At 38.7% G+C, this 22,556-nt stretch overlaps 1 protein-coding gene and 1 pseudogene across 1 annotated transcript in view; one reads left to right on the top strand and one right to left on the bottom strand.

The window, feature by feature from the left end:
- ANKRD44 (ankyrin repeat domain 44) overlaps nt 1-22,556 on the top strand; it is a 325,239-nt gene that overhangs the window by 46,788 nt on the left and 255,895 nt on the right.
- Nucleotides 20,993-22,191, bottom strand: LOC118898072 (annotated as a pseudogene).

The following is a 22,556-nucleotide window of genomic DNA, read 5'->3' as shown; positions in this document are numbered from 1 at the left end:
GCACCCACAGCATGAGTCCAGTTTTTTTTTTTTTTTCCTTCCTCTCTTTGTGTAGTCTTTGTCTTTATTCTGTGTTGGAAAAAAGAAGGTTGAGAAGGTTTTTTGTTTTTTGTTTTTTAACATCTTTATTGCAGTATAATTGCTTTACAATGATGTGTCAGTTTCTGCTTTAGTTGAGAAGGTTTGAAGCCCCTCACAGCACAGTTCACTGTTTATTGGGGATACATGGAAGTCTTGGACTAGGGGCATGTGGCTGCTCAAATTTCATAGGAGATAATTGGCTCAGAATATGAGCTTCTCGATTTGTTATTGATGTATAGAGCCTTATACCCCCTTCTTTTCCTGTGCCATTTTCTGAAACACCTAGGCCTTTGTTTTAAATCCATTCTACAGGAGATTAGTGATGTCTTCTTCAGAATGAATCTGTTTTTTTTTTGTTTTTTTTTTAACAAAAAATTAAGTCATTTAATACTCAGAAGAATCCTTTAAGTTAGGAGCAATTAGTGTCTCCATTCAGAATGAGTCTTAAAGTGTATTTTTTAGAAAACTTGAGCCTGGAAGGTAGATGTTTAACTTTAGGATATATATATATATATATATATATATATATATATATATAAATATAAATCTACCTATCTATCTATCTATCTATATATAATTTCCCCTTTGTCTTCCCCAGGCTGATTTATTTCCAGATGTAATGACTATAATGCACTTTGGTTTTGTTAACTTTGTTGTACATAGATGCTTGTATTCAAACTGTCTTACCTTTGGCGCTGTTGTGCCTACACGTACCTTTTGTAAAACTGTTGATATGTGGAGAATATCTAAATGTTGGATTTAAAGTTAACGTGTCATTTAAAGGCACACAGTTAAAGACACAGAAAAACAGGAATCTCTTCTACCGATGCTCCTAACAGGGGCTAACTGTCCTAACTGTTTTAAGTTCACACTCCTAGTGATTTAGAAACCAGCCTGGTCCAACCTGGTCCACTGTTCGGCATTTGCTAGAAACTCGTTCTTCATCTGAAATCTCTCTTTTTTAAATTACTTTCCCCATTTGTCTTATTTTCTGCTGTCTAGAACAGTAAGCGAAAGTGGTATGAATTCAAAGACTCTGTATTTTAGATTTGAAAATGGGTTCAAGTTATAGGTCATCCATACATTTTCTCTCAAACCATGTGTACAAAAGACAGCCCCCATTACAAAAATATAAATTCAGAATATGATAAGAATTTCCTTCAGTCATTTTTCTTGATTTAGAACAGATGGATTAAGATTCCTTACTATTTTTAAACTGTACTTAGTAACCACCCATTTAAAAGGTCTCCTGCAATGAACAGCACAGACACATGATGAAGCATTTCTCTGTTTGGTGGGTGTCCTTCCATTAAGCGTGGTGTCTGCTCTGGCGTCCATGATGTGACTGGAGGAGGTGCACTGTTACTCTTCATCAGCGCTCTAGCCCTGCTTTCTCTGGCTTTCTTGTGCTGGTGGACACGTGGCAGTCTGTAGCGGGGCAGCCTCTTTGCACACTGATGGTGCTGACAACAGCAGAGCACGTAACAACCTGGAGAAAAGGGAAGTTCATAGTCCTGCTAAAGACTAAACACAGGCCTGCTCTTCTTCCTCTTTTTTAAATTTTTATGCTCCCAACTTACAATTTATAGGTTATCAATTCCGAAACTATGACAGTTTAAGGCAAGGCAGGTTAGATTGGTTCCTTCTTGCTAGGTAAGAAGGAATACCTAATTTCTATCCAAATAGGAGCCTGTCCGGTTATTGATTTAGTTTTATTGCCCTTGGCGTCTCTTCGTTCTCAATTTTTTTAAATTAAGAATTGCTGTTGGACCAGAGGGCAGACAGCAGAAGCAAGAAGAACTACAGTCCTGCAGCCTGTGGAACAAAAACCACATTCACAGAAAGATAGACAAGATGAAAAGACAGAGGGCTATGTACCAGATGAAGGAACAAGATAAAAACCCAGAAAAATAACTAAATGAAATGGAGATAGGAAATCTTCCAGAAAAAGAATTCAGAATAATGATAGTGAAGGTGATCCTGGACCTCAGAAAAAGAATGGAGGCAAAGATCGAGAAGATGCAAGGAATGTTTAACAAAGATCTAGAAGAATTAAAGAACAAAAAAACAGATGAACAATACCATAACTGAAATGAAAAATAAACTAGAAGGAATCAATAGCAGAATAACTGGGCAGAAGAACGGATAAGTGACCTGGAAGACAGAATGGTGGAATTCACTGCTGCAGAACAGAATAAAGAAAAAAAGAATGAAAAGAAATGAAGACAGCCTAAGAGACCTCTGGGACAACATTAAATGCAACAACATTCGCATTATAGGGGTCCCAGAAGGAGAAGAGAGAGAGAAAGGACCCAAGAAAATATTTGAAGAGATTATAGTCGAAAACTTCCCTAACATGGGAAAGGAAATAGCCACCCAAGTCCAGGAAGTGCAGAGAGTCCAATACAAGATAAACCCAAGGAGAAACAGGCCGAGACATATAGTAGTAAAATTGGCAAAAATTAAAGACAAAGAAAAATTATTGAAAGCAGCAAGGGAAAAACGACAAGTAGCATACAAGGGAACTCGCATAAGGTTAACAGCTGATTTCTCAGGAGAAACTCTGCAAGCCAGAAGGGGAGTGGCATGATATACTTAAAGTGATTAAAGGGAAGAACCTACAACCAAGACTACTCTACCCAGCAAGGATCTCATTCAGATTCGATGGAGAAATCAAAACTTTACAGACAAGCAAAAGCTAAGAGAATTCAGCACCATCAAACCAGCTCTAAAACAAATGCTAAAGGAACTTCTCTAAGTGGAAAACACAAGAGGAGAAAAGGACCTCCAAAAACAAACCCAAAACAATGAAGAAAATGGTCATAGGAACATACATATCGATAATTACCTTAAATGTGAATAGATTAAATGCTGCAACCAAAAGACACAGGCTTGCTGAATGGATACAAAAACAAGACCCATATATATGCTGTCTACAAGAGACCCACTTCAGACCTAGGGACACATAACGGACTGAAAGTGAGGGAATGGAAAAAGATATTCCATGTAAATGGAAATCACAAGAAAGCTGGAGTAGCTATACTCATATCAGATAAAATAGACTTTGAAATAAAGAATGTTACAAGAGACAAGGAAGGACACTATGTAATGATCAAGGGATCAATCCAAGAAGAAGATATGACAATTATAAATATATATGCACCCAACATAGGAGCACCTCAATACATAAGGCAACTGCTAACAGCTATAAAAGAGGAAATCGACAGTAACACAATAATAGTGGGGGACTTTAACACCTCACTTACACCAATGGACAGATCATCCAGACAGAAAATTAATAAGGAAACACAAGGTTTAAGTGATACAACAGACCAGATAGATTTAATTGATATTTATAGGACATTCATCTGAAAATAGCAGACTACACTTTCTTCTCAAGTGCGCATGGAACATTCTCCAGGATAGATCACATCTTGGGTCACCAATCAAGCCTCAGTAAATTTAAGAAAATTGAAATCATATCAAGCATCTTTTATGAACACAATGCTATGAGATTAGAAATCAATTACAGGGAAAGAAACGTAAAAAACACAAACACATGGAGGCTAAACAATACGTTACTAAATAACCAAGAGATCACTGAAGAAATCAAAGAGGAGTCAAAAAATACCTAGAGACAAATGACAATGAAAACACGACGATCCAAAACCTATCGGATGCAGCAAAAGCAGTTCTAAGAGGGAAGTTTATAGCTATACAATCCTACCTCAAGAAACAAGAAAAATCTCAAACAATCTAACGTTACACCTAAAGGAACTAGAGAAAGAAGAACAAACAAAACCCAAAGTTAGCAGAAGGAAAGAAATCATAAAGATCAGAGCAGAAATAAATGAAATAGAAACAAAGAAAACAATAGCAAGGATCAATAAAACTAAAAGCTGGTTCTTTGAGAAGATAAACAAAATTGATAAACCATTAGCCAGACTCATCAAGAAAAAGAGGGAGAGGACTCACATCAATAAAATTAGAAATGAAAAAGGAGAAGTTAAAACAGACACCGCAGAAATACAAAGCATCCTAAGAGACTACTACAAGCAACTTTATGCCAATAAAATGGACAACCTGGAAGAAATGGACGAATTTTTAGAAAGGTACAACCTTCCAAGACTGAACCAGGAAGAAACAGAAAATATGAACAGACCAATCACAAGTAATGAAATTGAAACTGTGATGAAAAATCTTCCAACAAACAAAAGTCCAGGACCAGATGGCTTCACAGGTGAATTCTATCAAACATTTAGAGAAGAGCTAATACCCATCCTTCTCAAACTCTTCCAAAAAATTGCAGAGGAAGGAACACTCCCAAACTCATTCTATGAGGCCACCATCACCCTGATACCAAAACCAAAGAAAGATACTACAAAAAAAGAAAATTACAGACCAATATCACTCATGAATATAGATGCAAAAATCCTCAACAAAATACTAGCAAACAGAATCCAACAACACATTAAAAGGATCATACACCACGATCAAGTGGGATTTATCCCAGGGATGCAAGGATTCTTCAATATATGCAAATCAATCAATGTGATACACCATATTAACAAATTGAAGAATAAAAACTATATGATCATCTCAATAGATGCAGAAAAAACTTTTGACAAAATTCAACACCCATTTCTGATAAAAACTCTCCAGAAAGTGGGCATAGAGGAAACCTACCTCAACATAATAAAGGCCATATATGACAAACCCACAGCAAACATCATTCTCAATGGTGAAAAACTGAAAGCATTTCCTCTAAGATCAGGAACAAGACAAGGATGTCCACTCTCACCACTATTATACAACATAGTTTTGGAAGTCCTAGCCACGGCAGTCAGAGAAGAAAAAGAAATAAAAGGAATACAAATTGGAAAAGAAGAAGTAAAACTGTCAGTGTTTGCGGATGACATGATACTATACATAGAGAATCCTAAAACTGCCACCAGAAAACTGCTAGAGCTAATTAATGAATATGGTAAAGTTGCAGGATACAAAATTAATGCACAGAAATCTCTTGCATTCCTATACACTAATGATGAAAAATCTGAAAGAGAAATTATGGAAACACTCCCATTTACCATTGCAACAAAAAGAATAAAATACCTAGGAATAAACCTACCTAGGGAGACAAAAGACCTGTATGCAGAAAACTATAAGACACTGATGAAAGAAATTAAATGATACCAACAGATGGAGAGATATACCATGTTCTTGGACTGGAAGAATCAACATTGTGAAAATGAGTATACTACCCAAAGCAATCTACAGATTCAATGCAATCCCTATCAAATTACCAATGGCATTTTTTACGGAGCTAGAACAAATCATCTTAAAATTTGTATGGAGACACAAAAGACCCCGAATAGCCAAAGCAGTCTTGAGGGAAAAAAACGGAGCTGGAGGAATCAGACGCCCTGACTTCAGACTATACTACAAAGCTACGGTAATCAAGACAATATGGTACTGGCACAAAAACAGAAACATAGATCAATGGAACAAGATAGAAAGCCCAGAGATAAACCCACGCACCTATGGTCAACTAATCTATGACAAAGGAGGCAAAGATATACAATGGAGAAAAGACAGTCTCTTCAATAAGTGGTGCTGGGAAAACTGGACAGCTACATGTAAAAGAATGAAATTAGAATACTCCCTAACACCATACACAAAAATAAACTCAAAATGGATTAGAGACCTAAATGTAAGACTGGACACTATAAAACTCTTAGAGGAAAACATAGGAAGAACACTCTTTGACATAAACCACAGCAAGATCTTTTTTGATCCACCTCCTAGAGTAATGGAAATAAAAAAAAAATAAACAAATGGGACCTAATGAAACTTCAAAGCTTTTGCACAGCAAAGGAAACCATAAACAATACGAAAAGACAACCCTCAGAATGGGAGAAAATATTTGCTAACGAATCAACGGACAAAAGATTAATCTCCAAAATATATAAACAGCTCATTCAGCTTAATATTAAAGAAACAAACACCCCAATCCAAAAATGGGCAGAAGACCTAAATAGACATTTCTCCAAAGAAGACATACAGATGGCCAAGAAGCACATGAAAAGATGCTCAACATCACTAATTATTAGGGAAATGCAAATCAAAACTACAATGAGGTATCACCTCACACCAGTTAGAATGGGCATCATCAGAAAATCTACAAACAACAAATGCTGGAGAGGTTGTGGAGAAAAGGGAACCCTCTTGCACTGTTGGTGGGAATGTAAATTAATACAGCCACTATGGAGAACAGTATGGAGGTTTCTTAAAGAACTAAAAATAGAATTACTATATGACTCAGCAATCCTACTACTGGGCATATACCCAGAGAAAATCATAATTCAAAGAGACACATGCACCCCAATGTTCGTGGCAGCACTATTTATAATAGCCAGGTCATGGAAGGAACCTAAATGCCCATCGACAGAAGAATGGATAAAGAAGATGTGGTACATATGTACAATGGAATATTACTCAGCCATAAAAAGGAACGAAATTGGGCCATTTGTATAGACATGGATAGATCTAGAGACTGTCATACAGAGTGAAGTAAGTCAGAAAGAGAAAAACAAATATCGGATATTAACACCTATATGTGGAACCTAGAAAATGGTACGGATGAACTGGTTTGCAGAGCAGAAATTGAGACACAGATGTAGAGAACAAACGTATGGATACCAAGGGGGGAAAGCGGCGTGCAGTGGGGGTGGTGGTGTGATGAATTGGGCGATTGGGATTGACATATATACGCTGATGTGTATAAAATGCATGACTAATAAGAATAAATAAATAAATAAATAAATAAATAAATAAACATTAAAAAAAAAAAAGAATTGCTGTTGGAACAAAGGTCGTACCCACAGCAAAAGTGATTCACCTTATGATGAACGAGGCCCTGGGTTGCCTTTTCCATCACTTTAGCTCGTGTTTCCCAAACTGGAGTTCCCTGTGGTGTGCTCAGGTGAACTACTCAGAGAGCTAAGCTTCCAAATTGATGGAGTGCAGTTCCAGAAAGGGTGGCCCCCCTGACTGGACATCTCGGGGACCCAGGTGGCATTTTCATTCTCCCTCGCACCTCTGCTTCTCCCTGAGTATTTTCTTCATTTGCTGCCTTTCTGAAGACCACATTTCTTGTCTCCTCGGATTACATAGGGGGACACGTGGCTACAGCTCCTGCCAAAGAGAGAGACGTCTTGCTCTCCATCTCCTCACATTCCCTGGATGGGGAACCTCCTGGTGCCCCCTGGGCCTTGTGGTTCGGTTAACAGGGTGAGGGCCTGGGGCAGCATACTGCACAAATGGCTCTCAGGAACTTGCTTTGTGGATGTGGTTTGTAATTGGGAAGGGGAACGTTTTGAATAAGGCAGACAATCTGATGGGTGTGCACCCCACTGGGTACACGAAGTGCTGTAATACATCTACTTCCTCCTCCTGGAGTATCCATTTTTCCTAGAGTTTTAGAAGAAACATTATTTGCTGTTAAAGCAAATGCATAAATACAACAGAGATTAAGATGGAACATATACAAGAAATCTTAAGATAACCCCAAGGGAGAGTAATTTAATTTTGTATTTGGGATCTGCTCCTCTGCTGTTAGGATGCTTCAGTAGAATAGTTCAGGAGGCACCAAAATTTCTGGCTGATTACAGGCGGGAGTTGGAAGCTTAACATGAAACCATGGAGTAAGATACTGAGTGCTTTTGCCTGTTTTAGTTCAATGAGGCCAGAAGATTTGCAGCCTGCGTATTATAGAATTGGGTAGAGAATACTCCCACTGGGGGTGGCTGAGCTCAGAAACATTAATCTTGCAAGGAACCCCGGACTGCTTATTAATATTGTTTCTGGAATGAGGCTGAATAATAAGACTGAGTCAGTTCAGGAGGCCACAGTTAACCCTTTTGCTTGTTGACTGCAGGACCACGTAGTGTTGCCCTTGTCTCCTCAGAGTCCAGCTAACATAGTGTGACTTTCTTTTTCTTGGCTACAGAAAGAAGATAAAACTCTAACCACAGGGCCTTCTCTCCACCCAGCTGAGGCTGCAGCTGAAGTGATTTTCTGTGATTTAAATACCTATGTGGAGATACGCTGGAGAGTTAGTAAAGCATTGACTTACGAAGGCTTCTGCATTAACATTCTTCTGGTTTTCAAGTGCATCCAAGTTTCTCTTTATATACATATGTGGAATACATACATATAGAATAACTGATATTAATAGAATAATGCAGAAATCAGCATTACTGAAGGCATTAATAAACTATCCACTGTGCTTTTGGACATCTTAGAATAAGATTCTAATAATGCCTGACAGCGAAGAGAATTCAAAAGCAGCCAGTGAATAAATGGGGAATGTCACCTAGGTTTTTTACGAATCCCCTTTCATTTTCTCCTGAAGCATAAAAAGTAACTTCCCCATGACATTAAGGAAAAGTGCGAAAAACTAAAATTACTCATGGTTGGGCTACCCTCATACAAGTTGATTTTGGTTATTTATAAACAAGCAAACAAACAAAAAACAATAACAAACCCTTTGCAATAGGACTAAGGATTCCTGAATACTTCCTTCAGGAAGCACTCTGAGGGTAAATTGGTACCAGTGTTGATCCTGGATACCACGTGATCCTTACCTTACCTTGCAAAGGGCTGAGAGTCAAAAATGTTTGTCGGGCTTCCCTGGTGGCGCAGTGGTTGAGAGTCTGCCTGCCAATGCAGGGGACACGGGTTCGAGCCCTGGTCTGGGAAGATCCCACGTGCTGCAGAGCAGCTGGGCCCGTGAGCCAAAATTACTGAGCCTGCGCGTCTGGAGCCTGTGCTCCGCAAGGAGAGGCCGCGATAGTGAGAGGCCCGCGCACCGCGATGAAGAGTGGTCCCCGCTTGCCGCAACTAGAGAAAGCCCTCGCACAGAAACGAAGACCCAACACAGCCATAAATAAATAAATAAATAAATAAATAAATAAATAAATAAATAACAAATACTTAAAAAAAAAAAATGTTTGTCTCTGGCCTCTGCTCTTTCTTAGGTAAAAGATTAATTAAGAGTGTAAATTATCTTTCAAGAGCTTTTTCCAAAGCACTACAGAAGTAAATGCAGATCTTTTGCTTAGCAGGATTTAAAATCAATTTAAATATTAGCCTTATGGTTCTTGTTAAGAGTTAGTTTAAAATGAGAATTTTGCAGCTAAAATATTTGGAAACTTGGGGAATATTTTAAAAGTATAGATTATTAGGCTGCAATCCCGAAGATTTGGAGCATGGGGCGGGAATCTGTATTTTTAAAAGGCTCTCTTAGTGATTCTGGTTTGAGAATAAATATTTAGGTAACAGAAGGAGATAAGAGGCAGAGTGGTAGAGTCTAAAAAGAGTGTTTATAACAATGTGCCTTATGCTTTTTCTTTTTCTTTTTGTATTGAAGTATAGTTGATTTACAATGTGTTAGTTTCAGGTGTATAGCAAAGTGGTTCAGATATATATATATTATATATATATTATATATAATATATATATACTTTTTCAGATTCTTTTCCATTACTGTAGGTTATTACAAGATATTGAATATAGGTCCCTGTGCTATACGTTAATCCCAAACTCCTAGTTTATCCTTCCTTGCCCCTTTTTATGCCTTTTCTTTTTTGCTAAAAGATGATTGAAGAGTTTATTGTATATGTTGTTTTGAGGAGGTTTTTTTTTCCTTTTTATACTTAAGGGAAACAAAATCTGAAGATACTGGGTTTTTTTTCCCCTAGGAGTTTGCACCTACCTAGCAATTTTGGGATAAAAGCACAAAAGAAATCTTATAAAGGCTATTACCCCATAGTGAAAGAATAATCCTTTATCTGCAGAGTGTAGTTGACAATGAAAACAAGGATTGATGTATATATGTTAATACTACTCTTAGAATTTTTGAGTGTAGTGGTCTTAATATGTATCTTGGGGAAAAAGATAAGCAGTGGAAACATTCTTGTTCATATTTTTATCACTAAGATGGACAGTTATGCCTCAGTTGTTGAAATCTAGGAGTTCTGGGAAATGAGCTGGAATTTGGGTCCACCCAAGTGTAAGTCTAGATAAACCAGTCATTTAGTCTGCATGCAGTTTGCAGAAATGAAATAAAGCCAACTTTGTTTTGAAATATGTGAATCACAACAGCACTAAAACCCAGAAAGATTAATGGGCAGAGAATAGGAGCAGGTTTTTCACAGGAGGAAATACTTGCAAACACGCCTATGGGGAAACGCTCCACTCCAAATCAAAGAAATGGAAGTAAAAAAATAATGAGAAACCATTTTATGGCTACTTAATGAATACAAATATAAATAAAACAAAGCTAATGTGACCTGAGAAAATGAGTACATTCTTACATTTCTGGCAGCAATGTTAATAGCTCAGTTCTTTTTGAAGCCCATCCACAGTGGATGTAAAAAGTCATACAAATGGTCAGACCCTTTGACCCGGCCATCCCGCTCCTTGGAATCTATTCTAAAGACAAACTGCTAAAGAAGAAAAAAGCTATAAGGAAAAAAACCCATTTATTGTATTGTTATTTGTGATGGTGAAAAATTAGAAAGAATGTAGGTGGCCAACAATCGAGAGATAAAATTGGAATTTTCTTTTAGCTATTCCAAATGATATTCAGGAAGACTGGAAATGAAAAAGATTTGGAAGAAAGCAAAGTGAATGAAATGTATGTATTTATATATTGTAATAAAATATGTAAAAAGATTATCAAGAAATAAACAGTTTTATTTTGGTGTTGGCAATATATGTGACGTTTAAAACAAAAAATTTTAGCAATAGATAAAAGATATTTTAAGAGGAGCATTCTAAAGTGGAATGCTGGAATAATTTTTCTTCCTTCTTTGCCTTAATGCAGTAAAAATGGGTGAAATAAGAGTGAAATAAGATGCTTTTTATTTGAAATTTGAAGGGCTTTAAAACTTTTCTCCTTTTTAAAAAATATTTATTTATTTATTGGCTGCGTTGGGTCTTCGTTGCTGCACGTGGGCTTTCTCTAGTTGTGGTGAGTGGGGGCTACTCTTCATTGTGGTGTGCGGGCTTCTCATTGCAGTGGCTTCTCCTGTTGTGGAGCACGGGCTCTAGGTGTGAGGGCTTCAGTAGTTGCAGCACGTGGGCTCGTTAGTTGCAGCACATGGGCCCTAGAGCATGCGGGCTTCAGTAGTTGCGGCGCGTGGGCTCAGTAGTTGCGGTGCATGGGCTCTAGGGTGCGCAGGCTTCAGTAGTTGTGGCTCGAGGGCTGTAGAGCACAGGCTCAGTAGTTGTGGCGCACGGGCTTAGTTGCTCCGCAGCATGTGGGATCTTCCTGGACCAGGGATCGAACCCGTGTCCCCTGCACTGGCAGGTGGATTCTTAACCACTGTGCCACCAGGGAAGCCCCTAAAACTTTTCTCCTTTTACTAGCTTACCTCCCCAGATGAATTTTATAGCCACCTCAGTTGTCTTTTCTGCTTTAAAATTTTTGTAGCCACCCAAACCAAGCCTTTGCTGACTGTGGGGTCAGACTGTCTGGATTTCAATCCTATTTCTATCACTTACCTGGAGAAACTATATGACCACTCTGTGCTTTGGTTTCATCATCTGGAAAATGGAGATGATAAGGGCCTCTAACTGGTGAGAACTAAATGATATAATGTATAAAAAGTACATAATGAGGTGAGTGGTACTAAAAGCATTCAATAATATAAGCTATTATTCTTTACCCATCTTTGGAAGTGACTCTTGATTGCCCATCCCGCTTTCTTCTTTGTTAACAGAATCCCAATTTTGTTCAGGCATCCGGCTGCAATGTGCCCAACCCCAGGGGATGAATGAAGACCTCTTAGCAGATAATGGCAATCCTATTCCCATTTGGCACAAATTCGTTTAGAAGGGGTCATGTGACTTCATTCTGGTTCAGGAGATTTACTGGAAGACTGGGGGCTTCTGGGAAAGAAATTTCTCCCATATAAAAAAGAGAGAGGTTCAGGGAGTATATACTCCTCACCTCTCCCTGCCTCCAGTGTTCCTATTTTGGACATTCTTGTGTGATGATGTGTTGTTTGGAGCTTTTGCCACCATTTTGCAATCACAAGAGGGTGGTCACCAACTACCAAAGATGCAGAGCAAAAGGATGACATCACTGAACCACTGACCTACTCAGGCTAGAACAACCTACCTCAAAAGGTTTTGCTGAGAGAGAGATATAAATGCCCAGATTGCTTAAGCCAATTTTAGTTGTCTTTTCTGATGTTTGCAGCTGAAAACATCCCAACTGATAGATAAGTTTAACTGTCATTGTATAGTGTAGTGATTTTTAAATTATGCCACCAAAAGAAATTGTTTTTCATGAGTAGATTAAAATTTCTGAAATAAGTCAGCATTCTCCTATTAGTGTTTTATCATAGGTGCAGATTTTCATTATAGAAAGAATACTTCTAGAATTTAACCTCAGTTAATACCTATCGTATATTTTGGGCCTAGAAACATCTTTGAAAACTACTTTGATAATAAAAGTGAAATGTATGTGGACTTGGATGCTTTTAATTATCCACATGAAAAATATTCTCAAAATAAATACTGTAGTGATGTAGATATTTTGGTGAGAATGAATGTAAACCTGTAACTCGACAATTGATGATCCAGCTGCAGCTGTGATAGGATTATGGCTTAAATATTTTGAATATCCGTTTAAAAATAAACTTTAGTGCAGCTGATGAAGAGATTATGTGTTTTAATGGTTGTGTTTGCTTAAATTACATATCTAAAACAAATAGGAAGTTGTGTTTTCCCTTTGCTCTGTCATAAAAACTTTTTTTGTTTCCCAGCGTACTGTTTGAATAAAAGTATGCTGGTGGCCACTTGATTATTCCACACATAGAGCAAAATAGGGAAGTTCTTCCTCTTACATAATGTGAATCTTGTCCTCTTTTAAGAAGGTTAAATTGATAAAAATTGTCAAATGTGTTTTCTAGTGGGATTTTTATAATCAAAGTGAGCTTTAGACCACACTTCTCTTACATATTATGTAATTTTCAAGAATAATAAACTTTCTCCTTGTATAACTAAAAATGTTAGTTCTCCCTAAGCAAAAATTTTCTCAATTCCAGCACCCCCCCCCCGTCATTCCTCAAAGTACATATACATCAGTACTTCCCTCCACATGGACACCACATGCTCTCTCTGCTTTGAGTTCCTTTTCATCATCCCATCTCTGGGATTGCAAAGATCTGTTCCCGTAATATTCCACCATTGCCAATTGGTCCCTGTGTTAGTCATGGTTCTCCAGAGAAAGAGAACCAATGGGAGATATATGTATATATCACACACACACACACACACACACACTATTTTTTATATACATATTATACATATATATATTTATATATATATATATATATATAAATGATCCATATATATATGATCTATCTATCTATCTATATGGCATTTTTAATAAGGAATTGGTTCACATGATTATGGAAAGTCCAAAATCTGCACTGTGGGCCAGCAGCCTGTATACCCAGGGGAGCTAATGCAGCTCTCACTGGAATGGATGCAGCTGCAGTCCCAAGGCAGTCTGCTGGAGAATTGCCCCTTGCTTGGGGAGGCTGGTCTTTCTGCTCTATTCAGGCCTTCAACTGATGGATGAGGCCCACCAGCATTATGGAGGGCAATCTGCTTTACCCATAGTTCATCCATTTAAACATTAATCTCACCCAAACACACCCTCCAAGTTGACACATAAAATTAACTATCACAGTTCCCCTCCCCATCCCCCTCCCCAGGTTGACGGTAATGAGGCTCTGCTCTCTGCTCTTACTGCAACACTGGGTAGGAAGCCAGGAGGGACAAGTGTGGATGTTGCTACTTTCTTCTTTTCTGCTTCTGGGTTGTTCAGGTATTTTGGGGAGCAGGGAGGAGGAGGGGGGACAAGGAGGAGGAAGAGACCCCATCCAGAACCATTACTTAGCATGCACAGTTGATGGAGCGAATGTCTTAAGCCTGCAGAAACCTGTTGCCAGCCGTTTCCTGGTTCTTCTTGGGTGCCTCTGCTCCTCAGCTTGGACTCTTGTATTGAGTTGGGCAGAACCTTTCTTTATCATGGAAGAGGCTGTATGTAGAGGGAAAGGTCTGTTAGAAAATAACTGCTCTTCACACCTGGGACCCTCAGGCTGGACTTGGAGAGAGAAGACTTGGGCTCTTGTCTTTTGTCTGTTGTGTGGTTTTGGGTACATTACTCATCATCTTTGCACTCAGTTTCCTCCTCTGCCAAATGGGGAGAATAATAAGGCCTCAGAACGTTGCCATGGGGATGATGTCAGAGGTTATGTGTAAGTGATTTGTATCCTGTAAAGTACTGTATGAATTAAGTTTGGGTTTTTACTTTATCCTACTTGTTGGCACCAAGCAAAACCTAATTTATATAAAGCAATTGATTTTGCTGTACGTACTCAGGACTACTGCCAGTATGATTGCCCTATGATAGATTTGACAAATTTTCTTTCAAGGAACAAAAGGATGTATTGTAAGGAGTTTGTTTCCTAGGTTGGGGACCCATATTCAACAACCATGCTCCACCCTAGTGTGACTTGTAACACGTCTGGGTGTAGATCTGTTACCGCTGCCTTGCTTGGAAGCCCTTGCTGACAGTGAGGAGATGAATAATTAAGCTAACACGTTCTTGTGCAATTTCTTTGTTGCCTGGTGTCATGTTCAAAGATTAGATTTCCTGGGAAGACGCTGAAACAATTTTTTCCCCGTGGCATTGAAAATAAGGACCATGTTTGAATGAAATAAAAACTGACTGAGCATTCATTAGCTTGGACATTTCATTCAGTTAACACGTATTCATCACGAGGACTGCATTGTGCTGTGCCAGGTAGTAAGGAAGAAACGAAAGGGAAGAGATGGAAATAAGACTGGAAAGATACGGAGATGCTTGATGGTGAGGCTGGAGAGTTTGGATTTTATTTTGTTGGTGTTAAAACATGGGGGTTGTGAGTGTTTTGCTGTATCCTAGCTGTGTAATTTTGGGTAAATTATGAAACTACTCTGTGCCTCAGTTTCTTCATCTGTGAAATGGAAAGAATGAGAATATAGCTCATAGTACTGTAGTGAGGATGAAATTAGATAATGCACGAAAAGCACTTAGCATAGCGCCTGACCCTGGGGAATTGCTGTAGACGTTTGAGCTCTAGAAAATATGTGTCAGGAAGCAAATCTGGCAGCAGCACGAGAGTAAGGTGCTACAATGGCAAGGGCTGACAGGGGTGGTGATGGGGAGACTGTTACAGTAAAAGCGGGATACTTGGCAGCAGCAGGGGCCCAGGAATTCAAGCTCCCTCTGTAGACTGGCTGGGCGGAATGGTTTAAGAATGTAGGGGTTATGTGCGGCAGGGCATAGTTATTCGTGGCCTTATAACTGGACTTTCATATTTTGCCTATTCTCTTCCTTCCTTTTCCTTCATCAAAGCCTGGCCTTCATCAGGGCTCATGTGGCTGCACTGTGTTCACGTTCCTGACGTCATTTTCTGGTTTGGGGACAGAACAAAACAGTAGGAATGGAGCATTGGGGGAGAATCCAAAATACTCCTCCCTTTTCCCATTTTTTTTCCCCCGTGTTTTCTATTTCCATTTCAATGAGATAAAAGAGGTTGCATGATAATCTGAGTGCTATATTAGGGAATATATTTTATTTCTCTTGCCTTCCTAGTTTTTAAAATGTTCCTGGAAGAATTTAGGTACAACTTTGATTTGAATGGCCTCGATGCTTTTAATTTTCCCTGAACGTGAAGACATTCCCGTGTCCTTAGGAGTCACAGTCACTTGTGACGCTCCAGCTGCCTCCTGACTCTAGTGATGCGTACAGAATCATCGTGGTGATTCTCCTGGGACGGCCCAGCAACTGCTGCCACTGTTACGAAAAATAACTCCACAAACAACTTTGCTCTCAAGTTCCCTCTGCCCCTTGACCTGATAAAAACTATAGCAAACAGCCTCTTTATTTTGTAAGGTAAATGACACTCTTGAGTTAATCTGCTTTGTAATTGGACATTTTCATATATTTCTTAAAACAAGCAGTGTGTGTAGCCAACCTGTGGGTAGCCAGCCTTCAAGATTGGCTACCCACAGACTTACCCACCTATCCATGTATTTTTTACCAGGAATGGAGTGATCAGTCATCTTGATAGAGCAAGGGGTTAGCTGAAGAGATAATTGGCGTCACTGCTTGAGATGTAGAGGTGGCTTTCTTTAAAAAATTGTCAAGCCAAAACTTTGTTGAGGGTAGAAAGCAAATAGTAAATAGTCTCTGTACATGTTGTCATTTCCCCCATTTTCTGTTTTTCTATCTCCTCAGCAACGGTTTCAACTAACATAAGAGACACACACGGTATTCTGTCCCACCTCTATCCTGACATATGCCTGGTGGCAATGAATAGAAATGATTATTAGCAAATAATATTAGAAGCGTTCTAAATTCTTCAGAAAGACGGGAGTAAATAAAAATTACTGCCCGCTGCTTAGATACTGACCAATTAGAGGCTGACACATTCTTCTTATCTGCTAAATTAGTAAGAGAGTGGGAAGCAATTTTCTCCTAATGCTATTGTATCCCTTGATGTACAGATTTATCTCAATTTTCCCATTATACCATGGGTAGTTGCTTAAGAGAGTTGTGCCCAAGCATTTAAACAATTACCCTATTTTTTAATGTGGCGGCTGACATGAGCTATTAAGAAACTTGAAACTTTAACAGCAGCTGCTTCCTTTGTCATTTATAGCCACCTACGTTGTTTTGAGTTTCTTTTCATTTTTAAGATGTGGCTCCCATGTGTGAGAAGCGTTTGGTTATTTTGATATTTTTGCCTTGGAGTACAATGTCAATGACTGTTTGCTAACTTTTATACATAGGTCATTTCATGTCTGTGTTCGTGGGTGACATAACAATAGTTCTGTGCCTATTCATAGTGCTGTTTGATTTCTTAACTTCCTTGTTTTGGGCCCCAAAATATTTCCTCTTTGTATGTTTTCTTGGCCTTCATTTATTTCTTTTAACAAGTGAGTTTTAGGAAGCCCCAACTAGCTTGAACTCATTAACACTGATTCAATTAACACAAAATTTAGAGTTCAGGCCCAAGTTTCTCTTACTTATAAAACAATTTTTTTTTTCCTGTCTTAATAAAGTTGTACTTCTGAGGCACTGGATTCCTTGTTTCTTAGGCTCTCTAGGAATCCTTTTGAGCTAGTCTTACAGACTTTCTTGCTGCTATTGACATCGTAAGACAAATTCAGTAGTGTGAACTAGAAACACATTGCATATTTAGTGAATATATGGGTATAGTAAATACTCAAAAATAGTAGACTTAGTTTATTTTTGTTTTGCTTTGGTTTGATTTGTGGATATTTATTCCTCTAAATGGCTTTTCTAATATGGTTTTGTGGGTCCACTTTAGTCATTGGAATTCTTGCTCAGTGAAATTGAAGGAAATCTCAGCACTTTCTAGAAACTCTGTTCCAGCAGAGCTGTAATTAGAGCAGGGCAATATAATTTCCCTGAGCAAATAAGTTTGCTGCTTATTTGGCTAGTCACAAAATTTAGGCCTCTTTATTCAGGTCTCGAAGCAAAGGAACTTGTACCTATTTGTGGCCCTTCCATCTGGCTGTGGTTAACCTGGTGGACTGAGAATTTCCACACTGGGGCTTCCAGCTGACATAATTTCCCTGGGTTCCTCCCCTTTGAGTTGTAGAGAGACTACACAGAGATTTTCTGGTCTCATCTTGGGAGATGACGTAAATAGAAGCATGTTCTTTGTCTCCCTTGATGGGTGAATCAAGTCCCAAAGTCTGCCTACATTAGAGTGTCCTGTTGACCATTCTTGACCTTCCCCCTAGCTGAGAGGAAGGGGGTCATTCCCAGAACTGTCTGAAAATATTCCATGGGAAGAATAACCTGGAGGGGTTAGAAGAAGAGTTCTTTTGTTCATGGTGAACCTGGAGCGGTGGCTTTGCTAGTTTAACCAAGTCACTGTGGTTGTAACTGGGGACAGAAACGCCTTAACAAGTAAGTGGTTTGTAGAATTGCTAAAGATGGACTTTGATGCCTGGCTCCTCCTGTCTCTTTTGCTAAACCTGGCATAACTGGAAACGTAGGAAGCCTTAGGACCAAGCATACTGAAATTTTTTTCTTTTGGCCAGAATTAGAATTTGGTTTTACTTTTCTGGATAGTCCAAGTTACCATGATTATCAAACTGAAAATAAGACAAAGCAACAGATCATATCATAAGATATTTGCTACGTAGGTCTGTTATAACTTTAGTTTCTCTATGCTAATTTTTCTGTTTCTAATTTTATAAATAGTATTAGATTTATTTGGCTAATAACCTGCTAAAATAACTAATCATGAAGAAGGACCTGCTTTCATGGAATTCTCCAAGAATAATCACGTATTTCCCAGTATGTAATAAGCATTTAATAACTTGATGAAAGAATGAATGATAGAGTTTAAGGGTCTATTGATAAAGTTTTATTTCCAGTTCAAGTTTTTATATATAGGGTACTGTTACAAAATAAATCAAGAGGTTATATTTAAAGGAGATCTTTTAAATGATTAGGGGGAAAAAGCACAATAGCATAAATATATATTTTTATATTGATACTGTACAAGTATTTTTATTATGTTTGCAGGCTTTAGTTTATTTATTAGCTCATAGTGGGAAGACCTTTGAAGAGTTTCTTTTCCTCTTTCAGGCTACTGGCACTATGTAGTGAATCATCAAAATAAATTCTTCCTTTTTATTACTCCTACATTAGAACCTGGCATACTGGAGGTATACAGTAAATCTTAAAGAACAATAAGCACCTCTGTTTCTTAAAAGAAAGAAAAAAATCTCACTTTCAGTTACTTCTGATTTTTAAAAATATTAAAACAATATAGATTCAAACGTTAGTTTTTCTTTCTCATCCTTAACTTTTTTTCAGATTGTAAAAGCAATAGCAATTCATGATAGAGAATTTAGAGATACAGAGAATTAAAATTACCTGTAAACTTCATTACCCAGAGACAGCCCTGTTTAATCTTGATACATTTCTTTCCATTCTAGTGTGTTGCCATGTATATTCTACACAGCATTTGCCATATAAGATGAACAAGAGTTGAAGTAGAAGATCTGTCTACTGTGCCCCTCTTGGAGATCCATAATGTATATTGGCAATATTAAAGGCTCTGAGAAGGTCTGCAAGGAAGAAACCTTTCAGTTAGTGTTTCCTAAGCTTATTTGACTCCTAGCACTGTGTGTGTTTGTGCGCGTGTGGGCGCGTGTGTAATGCCTATTGGCATTGTCACACATTGACAAATTTAATTCTATTTTCCTTTTCTCCTTTTAAGTCATGAGCTTTTCTGACAGTCTTCCCTGGCAATGGGAAACTCTCCTCTAATTTTTCAGACCTGATGTCTTGGTACACCTCAGAAACAGGACTGAGATTCAGAAAGAGAAAATTTGTCCTGGAAAGGAGGAGTAATCTTCAAATGCATGATCATTGTGGGCTGTATAACATGATTTTGCATACCTCCAGTCCAAAAAATCAAATTTATTCATGGTCAAGAGGATGTTTCTGAGTCTTTGCCAGCTGTGGATTATGTATCTGGGGAAAGCTGATGGAGAGGCCTTTGATCACAGGCTGGCTTGTTGTAGAATTTCCTGACTGCAAAGAGCAGACAGTTACTTTTAAGAGAGGATGGGTGTGTGTCGGGGTGGGCTGGAGAATGGGCCAGAAAATTGTGAGGTTTGGTTTTTATGCAGTATACCATGTCCTCGGATCTGTCTTTCTGAGATGACTTATCCGCAGTAAAACATTACCACATGCTGCTGTGGTTAATCAAAAAAACTTACTTTAAAACTGCTGTAGCCACACTAAATCTAAACTGGGCACAAAGCGTTTCCCTCAGAGAAGGACTCGCTAGAAACAAGTGAGGTCGAATCTCTAGCAATTTTGTAAAGGTTTCCTTTACGCTTCTAGCAACTGTCACTGGTGTCACTAGCTTGCCGTTTTTAGAACAGCTTCGGGGATTCCCATCTTGCTTCTTGCCCAGTTCTTCCTCTTAATTTCTGAAATACCTCGAGTTTAGTAGTTGAAGTCTGACCAACTCTTTTTTTTTTTAAGAAGGTACCAATCTGGTTTGACTTACCTCTTGAGTATATTTTTCTATGTAAGTTTTATTCCGTAATTAACAATTCAACCATTGGTATTTTAGGAAATGCAGAAGTCATATGACCCCAAATGCATATATTATAAGGAAGTGTGTTTGAGAGATTAGCAGAAAAATGAAAAGCCCCTCTTCTGACTGAAAACCCACATTGAAGCCATTTGAGAAGAATTAGACTGATTGTATTTGGTATTTTTTTCTCCCGATATTCACCACATATATTTCTTCTTATGCAGTCTAATCTGAGGATGCCATGTAAATGGGTCACTGTGAAATGCAGCAATTTAATTTTTCTCCAATCGAACGATCTCATTTCTATTAACTTTTGAAGGTTTACAGCAGTGAAAGTATTTTTGCTTCTGTGTATGAAGTTTAAAAACATCATTTTTTTTTCCATAAAATACAAGAGCAACCAATTTTCACCGTCGAGTAAAAATAAAAACTGGGATTTAAAAATTAGTCCAAAGTGGCATTTAGGAACTTACCTGTAGGTTGCTGTGCTGATACCATGACAAACCAAAGTGTAGGGTTGGGTCAGGTTTTGTTTCGGTTTTCTTTTCAATATCCAGTGCTCGTGGATTAAGTTCTAGAAATGTTCCAATTGTAAGACAGGGATCTGTTTGGATTCCACCACGGGTATGTTCCTTGGTTTGGATGCTGGGGGGTGAGGCACGTTTCGCCAGACCCATGTCAACTACCTAGTAATCATCAAAGTCAAAAAATTCATCGTCTCCTCCTTGGTATTCCATTCCCTGGAAATCTACTCGGTACCGCAAGATACCTCCAATTGCACCAAATCCTTTCACAAACTGGGATCCTTCTTGTGCCTTATCTGTGACAATTTCCAACATAGCTCCAAAGTTTTTTTTATAGTTGTCAGCAAATAATTCCAACAGGGGCATCATGCTCATGTTCTTGTCGTGTCTCTTTGTCTGTAAAATGAGATTTATCCTTCTCTTTCTCTGGAGTTGATAGAAAATTTTGTCCTCTTCTGTGCTCTGGCAGTGAAGAACATGTCTCTGGCTAATGTCATCAGAGTATCGCTCTATTAATTTCTTCTCTTGAATGAGCTTCACGTTGGAGAGGACTTCAGTAGATATCTCAATAGCTTGGTTGAATCCATTTTTACCACCGTAGGATGTATCAACTAATTTAAAAACTTTTGATTGTAACCTCTGATCAGACATAGCAGATAGACTTAGTTCAGTTTTAAAGTCAGCTGATGCAGCTAAAACGAGACCAGTCACATTCACTTTGTCCCCAGAAATAATCAGCTGCCCCGCAGTCTGAGCTACTTTCCAAATCGAGTTAGGTCACTTCCCATTCTTAAATGGGCAAGATGCAGGCTGGTTGACGTCCTGCACCATGTTTCTTTGGGAGAGCCACAGTGAGTTTGTGCAGGACTTCTCTTGTATCTCCTCGGAGTGTGCCAAAAAGTCACCACTACCATCTGTTACAATGATGCCAACTTGCTGTCTTCCGGAAGCAGCGCTGTAAGAGCCTCTGGATGGAATTGGTTGTCCCACAAATACAATGGCCTATTAATTGGTTCGAAAGGTTCAAAGTCAATGTTGACTTTCTTTTCCTTTCCCTCTTCTGTTACAGTTGTAGCACAGGCCAAAACTACCAGGCCATTTGGATGTACTTCGTTGTGAAACTTGAGTCGTTGTTGTACAGATGTAATGGCTCCCAGGACTGAAAGGCGGTTTGCTAGTAACTTAAAGCTAGATGCACTTCCAAACTCCTCTGCTAACATTTTTGCCACTCGTGAAATCTGGTCTTTGGGAGGGATGATCAGTGACATCATGCCTGTGCCTTTGCTGCGGGCCGCCTCCGAGCTCCTAATGAGCTTCCTGCTCTCCCAGATCTCCATGTTCCTGTCGGCAGCGCTGGGATCATCTGCTGTGTTCTCACTGCCTTCTCCCTCAGGGCCCACTCTTTGGTGGCAGCGGCTGCTCCTCCCCGGCGGTGGCTCTGATGTAGGACACCCTGCATTTGGCTTTTACATGAGTGTTCCCCTGGTCACATTTTCATCTCTTGTTCATGATCTGAAATCCATCCAGGGTACTGAAACTCCCAAAGACTAAAAAAAAATAGTTCAAAGACCAAAGCAAAGGTGGTATATAGTCGAACGGGCAGGCTATAAAACATGAAACTCTGAGTCTGCTCTGGGACAGTGTAAATGGTGCAAACATTTTATGAAAATAGAAAATAAAATCAAAGCAAAACTAAAAACACATTTCAGAACTCATGTGACGGTGA

This window comes from Balaenoptera musculus, chromosome 7 (genome assembly GCF_009873245.2).
Source record: "Balaenoptera musculus isolate JJ_BM4_2016_0621 chromosome 7, mBalMus1.pri.v3, whole genome shotgun sequence".
Classification (NCBI taxonomy): Eukaryota; Metazoa; Chordata; class Mammalia; order Artiodactyla; family Balaenopteridae; genus Balaenoptera; species Balaenoptera musculus.
The sequence above is the reverse complement of the archived record's forward strand: the minus strand, read 5'-3'. Positions and strand labels throughout refer to the sequence as shown.